Here is a 6,355-nt window from a genome sequence, read left to right on the forward strand (position 1 = left end):
TGCATTCTTTATTGAACAACTAAATTGCTGAAGTAGAAAAACTAACACAGAGTGACAGAATGTTAATTTGGAAGGAACCTCAGAAATCATCTAATCCAGACCCATAAAGTGCATTACATAAAAATAATTGTATATGGTACATTATTTTATGGTTTTAAATTATATGTTGTAAAATGTAACACATCAAATCTCATTCATGAATATTTTTACTTAGGACAGAACTAATTTTTTTTTTAAAGCAAACGTTTAAAGAAAAACATGAAGTAAATAATGATACATCAACATGGAAAAAAATAGGCAGGTAAAACATGGATGACAAATTTGAGAATACAAAATCCTTATCTAAACTTCTTATTTATAGCTCAGAAAATGATTCTCTAACATCGTTAGTTGAATGCTTTTTAAGCTATAATAAATATGACACAACTCTCTACCACTCTTCAAAGAATTTTAGAAAAAGTGAAAATGTACCCTATTTTTTCAGTGAAATGTCATACCAGACAACTGAAGAGAGAAAATAATGTAATGGGGGGTTCTGGATCATGGCATGAGACCTTATTTTCTAGTCCCTGTTAGCTAACCATAAATTGTGTGACTAACCAAGGACAATGGATGTAATGTTACCAAGTTTTTCTTTCAATTCCTTAAAAACTTGTTTCACTACTACTCTGTTTAAAAACTATGGAATGTCTCTTCTCAAGCCATATGCACAGGGATACAAAGATAAACTGTGGTTCCTGTCCTCAAAGTGATTTACTGTATAAGGAGGAAACTTCTCTGTCATTCTTCTGAACTCCAGTTCAGTATGAAGCTGAGTGCCTTTTGTGTTTCTAACTGTTCACTTTCTATATAATGCTACCATAAACATTCTTGTATGTGTTAAGGTGTTTGGGAATTTTTTTTTTTTTTTTGTCCCTTGGAGGGATGTGGGCTTTCTGTAAATATTTTTTGTATGCTTGTGATTAAATATGTCCAAAATATCCAGACTGGCTCAAGTTTATACACCCATCATATGATCAGGTTTCCCTGCATCCTTATAGACAATAAAGTGAGTTGATTTTGGTAAATCTGAAGGGCATAAAGCACTATGTTACTGTTGTTTGAATTTGCATTGTTTGATTACTAACAAGATTGGGAAGGTCTCAATATGTTCATGAGACACTTTGGTTTCTCATTTTGTGAAGTACTTCTGCATATGCTTTGTTTTTTCGTTGTTGTTGTTTGTTTGAAAGCCCAATGTCCTAACCACTGGACCACCAGGAAACTGCCCTTTGTCCACCTTTCTATTAGGTTTTCTGGTTACTTTTGAGAAGTTCTTTAAAATTTTTAATTATTGGTCCTTTGTTGATGATATACACTGCAGAGAACAGATTCCCGGGTTCCCATCCATTGCTGATGTCTTTTGTTGAACAGAAATCTTTACATTTGATGTGGAGAGATCCATCACATTTCACCTTACAGGTCGTGCTTTCTACAATCTTGTTAACAAACTCCTCTGTAACCCCAAAGTCACAGAACTATTTTCCTACATTTTCTCCGAGTAATGTTGTGGTTGTACCTTTTGTGTTTAGGTCTGAATTTCTCTGTGTGTGAGAATGATTCAAGTTTTGTTTTTGTTCATTCAAGTGAGCCAGTTTCCTCAGTACTATTTGTTAAATAATGCATTCTTCTCCCAGTGATTGATGATAACAATTTGATCATATATCACTCCCCATGGGCATAATTGGCATACAAATTTGTGTCTGTACTCATTATATTCCTGTTTGTTTCTGCAACAGTTTAACACACTCTAACAGTTGCTTAAAACATTATAGGTTTCTAGTATGTCTTTCTTTTAATTGGAGTATGATTGCTTTACAATGTTATGTTTCCGTTGTATAATAAAATGAATCATTTCTATGTGTGCATATACCCCCTCCCTTTTGGATCTCACTCCCCAACCCCCATCCCATGTGTAAAATAAATAGCTAGTGGAAGCTGCAATAAAGCACAGGAAGCTCAGCTCAGTACAGTATGTCTTAATATCAGGTAGTGTGAATTTATTCTCTTCGCTCTTCTTTTGAGAATTGTTTTAGCTATTGGTGGACTTTTCCTTCTTCCATGTAAATTTAGAATTAGTTCCAAATTCCATCTAAAGTCTTGTTGGAATTGCATTATAATTATGATCATTTTAGAGGGAATTGACATCCTTATAGTGTTAAATCTTTGCTTTCATAAACATTGTATATTTCTCCATTTACTTAGGTCTCTTTTAATGTTCTTTAAAAAATTTTCCATAAAGGTTGTATGCAGTTTTTGTTAAGTCAATAACTAGATTCTTTAGTTTTGGTTGCTTTGACATGCTTTCTTGTTTTCTAATTGGTTACTGCATGTTTATAGGAAAGTCTGAATTTTGAAATATTGATTTTGCATATAGAAGTGTTTGGGTTTTAATCTTCTTAGTTTTAATAGCTGTCTTTCCTTAATTTTTAATGTAAGTCATCATATAATTGTCATAAATTATATACTTGTTTCTTTATTCCTAGTCTGCGAGTCCCGAATGACTCTTTTTTTCTTATCACAGAATTTGTCAGTGCTTCCACTACCGTAAAGAGCAGGAATAGCATTAGCAGGCATTTATTTTTTTGTTCCTAGCCTTAAGTGTAAGACTCCTCTAATCTCCCTGTCAAGTATATTTTCTGTAGGTTTTGGTAAGTAGCCTTTAGCAGTTTTCTTAGTTTTGAAGACTTTTTATTGTAAGTAGGATTAAACTTTAGCAGTGATTTTTTTCTATAGCTATTGAAATAAATGTGGGCTTTCTCCTATAAGTCTGCTAATATGAATTCCATTGGTTGATTTTCTAATATTATCTTTGTATTTCTAGGAAAACTGTACCTGTAGAAAAAAAATTTTTTAACACAGTGTTGGATTCAGTTAGCTAATATTTCACATAGGATATTTGCCTCTACAGTCATACATGTGATTTTCTTTACTTACACCCTCTGTAAGTGGTATTAAGGTTATTCTAGTCTTATAAGTGAGTTGGACTGTTTTTTCCTCTTGTTCTATGCTTTGCAAAAATCTATGTGAGATAAAATTAATCTTTTCTTGAAAGATTTAGTAAAGGGTTATCTCTAAAGTCATTTAGGCTGGCTTGTTTTTGGTGTATATGGGAAATTGCCATTTCCATTTTTTGAGTACTTACTAGTTTTTCATAAGTTTTAAAATAATTGAATTTTAGTTTTTGTTAATCTCTATTTGTTTTATTTAGCCTTTATATTTAAATTTTTCCCCCTTTCTTCTTTATGTTTACTCATGTGGTTTTTGCCTATGAGTCTTCTATAATAAGGAAAATGATGGATTAAATTACTTATTATATGAAAACACTTATTTTTATAATTTATAACATGTAATGTCACTTTTATTTGAAATACAATAATTATATTAAACATATAGTTGTTATTTGTAAAGTGATACTGTTATGATTTTAAAAATTCAAATAATATAAATAAAGCAAAAGTTACCTTTGAGATTCCTTGTGTTCAAAACTGATTTTGAGTGGTTCAGGATTTCACATAGCTACTAACTGGCATAGTGTAGATATGAACTAAGGTCTTCAGATTAAGTTACATGCCCTTTCATTAAAAGATTTCTTCTTCAATTTATATTTGTTGAATAAACATGAAGATCTCAGGATGATAACTGCTTTCACCTTTTGCATGCTAGTTGATGCTTGAAATTCATCCTGAAAATTTCATTCCTTTTTGCTTAATGCCTTAACTTGATTTTAAATTATAGTACTTGTTGGTCAGGCAAGTACAACAGAAGTCTTTTGATTTCAGAGTGTTTTATGCTTTTTAATTCATTATCTCTTTCCCTACCCTCCCTCTCTATGCCATAAACAAAAATGTTTACATAAACAGTATACTAATTATTTCTGCTAGGAATCCTTAGAATTGTGCTTCTATCAAAATTTCTTTTACAATAAAGACCAAGCATAGTCTCTTACTTCCATGTCAGCTGGGTTACAGTGTGTATCAGTTAGGGTTCAGAGGATAAGAAATTTATTGCAAGGAATTGAGGACTGGCTAGGCAAATCCATAATATATAGGGGTAAATATATATCTATATACATGTAGATATATACATCCAAAATGTATTGGGATATACATATATATGTGTGTATACTGGAATATTACTCAGCCATAAAAAGAATGAAATACTATAATGCCATTTGTAGCAACATAGGTGCACCTAGAGATTATACTAAGTGAAATAAGTCAGAGAAAGACAAATATCATATCGTATCACTTACATGTGAAATCTTTAAAAAAAATGATACAAGTAAACTTATTTATAAAACAGAAAAAGAATCACAGACATAGAAAAAAAAACTTATGGTTCCCAAAGGGGAAAAGAGCAGGGAGGAAGGGGTAAATTAGAAGTTTGGGATAAGCAGATACAAACTACTATATATAAAATAGATAAGCAGAAATGTCCCACTGTATAGCACAGGGAGCTATATTCAATAATTCAATATCTTGTAATAAACTGTAATAGAAAAAATCTGAAAAAGGAATTGTACATGTGTGTGTATATATATGTATATAAAACTGAATCACTTTGCTGTACATCAGAAACTAACAAAACATCATACATCAATTAAACTTCAATTTGTTGACAAAAAAATAAGCTAAAAGGAAAAGAGAATTTAATCCATCCAAACTGAGGATTATAACCCAGGAAACAAATTCTCAGAAGCTCTAAGAGTTGCTTCATTGGTCAGGAGTTAGAGATGCAGTTTTTTTGGGGTTTTTTTTTTTTTTTTTTGAGATGCAGGTTTATAGATTTTTGAGACAAAGAAATTATATAACATATTGACAGGTTAGCATTGTATCGATAGTTCAATCAACCAAGGTTTTTTTTTTCTTTTTCAATTACACATGTGCAGACAAGGCTTTGGTCAGTGCCACCCCTTGTGCCCTTGCCTGAGATGAAAAAAATACATTAAGCATAGAATTACAATGTAATTCTGTCTTGTGAAGAATGGGGCCAACCTTTTCTCATAGGGTGATTTCATCCTCCTGCTTTGAGAAGGTCTGTTTAATGTGTCATGTAGATGCACACCACACATGGTGAAAGGTCTGACATGAAGGGAGCATGTCATTTGTCTTCCTTTATTTTAGTCTGATTGTCCTTCCACAGAATATTTAAGATTTTCCTTATCAAAAATTTTTAAAGGGTGAAAAACCAAACCATGCTCTAAGGAAAATACAAGTGTAATAGGTTGGGCATTTTCTCCCCAAAATATGTGTCCAAGTTCTAACTGTTGATATCTGTGAATATGATCTTACTCAGAAATAGCACCTTTGAAGATACAATTAAGTTAAGGATCTTGAGATGAGATCATGGATTTAGGAGCCAAGACCCCAATCCCCATACTGAATCTAGTGACCAGTGTCCATATAAAAGAAAGGAGAGAGATATTTTAGACAAGGGCAGAAGGTCATATGAAGATAGGGGCAGAGATTGGTGGGTGACATGTATCCTTAAGCCAGGGCTTCCCTGGTGGCTCAGATGGTAAAAGACTCTGCTTGCAATGCAAGAGATGTCAACAAGGGAATGCCTCTAGCCAGTAGAAACTGGAAAAGGCAAGGAAGGAACCTCCCCCTGGAGCCTCCAGAGAGAACTTAGTCCTGCAGACACTTAGATTGTAGACAATATGGCCTCCATAAGACTGTGAGAGAATTAAAATTTTGTTTAAAACAAAAGCGAAAAGCACAAGGGCAAGTCATCAGTAAGACTTGGGCAGGAACTAACAGTCGATCCTGCAGTCCACAGGCAGAATGCCTTTATTAGGCAAATATCAGATCTGCTCTTAAAATCTTTTAACTGATTGGATCACCCAGTATCCGAATTAACCTCTTTTACATTCAGTTCAGTCCCTCAGTCATGTCCGACTCTTTGTGACACCATGGACAGCAGTACGCCAGGCTTCCCTGTCCATCACCAATTCCCAGAGCTTACTCAAACTCATGTCCATTGAGTCACTCATGCCATCCAACCATCTCATCCTCTGTCATCCCCTTCTCCTCCTACCTTCAATCTCTCGCACCATCAGGGTCTTTTCAAATGAGTCAGTTCTGTGCATCAGGTGGCCAAAATATTGCAGTTTCAGCTTCAACATCAGTCCTTCCAAAGAATATTCAGGACTGATTTCCTTTAGGATGGACTGGTTGGATCTCCTTGCAGTCCAGGGACTCTCAAAAGTCTTCTCCAACACCACAGTTAAAAAGCATCAATTCTTCAGCACTCAGCTTTCTTTATAGTTCAACTCTCACATCCATACATGACTACTGGAAAAAATAGCTTTGAC

The sequence above is a fragment of the Cervus elaphus genome, chromosome 19, assembly GCF_910594005.1.
Source record: "Cervus elaphus chromosome 19, mCerEla1.1, whole genome shotgun sequence".
Lineage (NCBI taxonomy): Eukaryota > Metazoa > Chordata > Mammalia > Artiodactyla > Cervidae > Cervus > Cervus elaphus.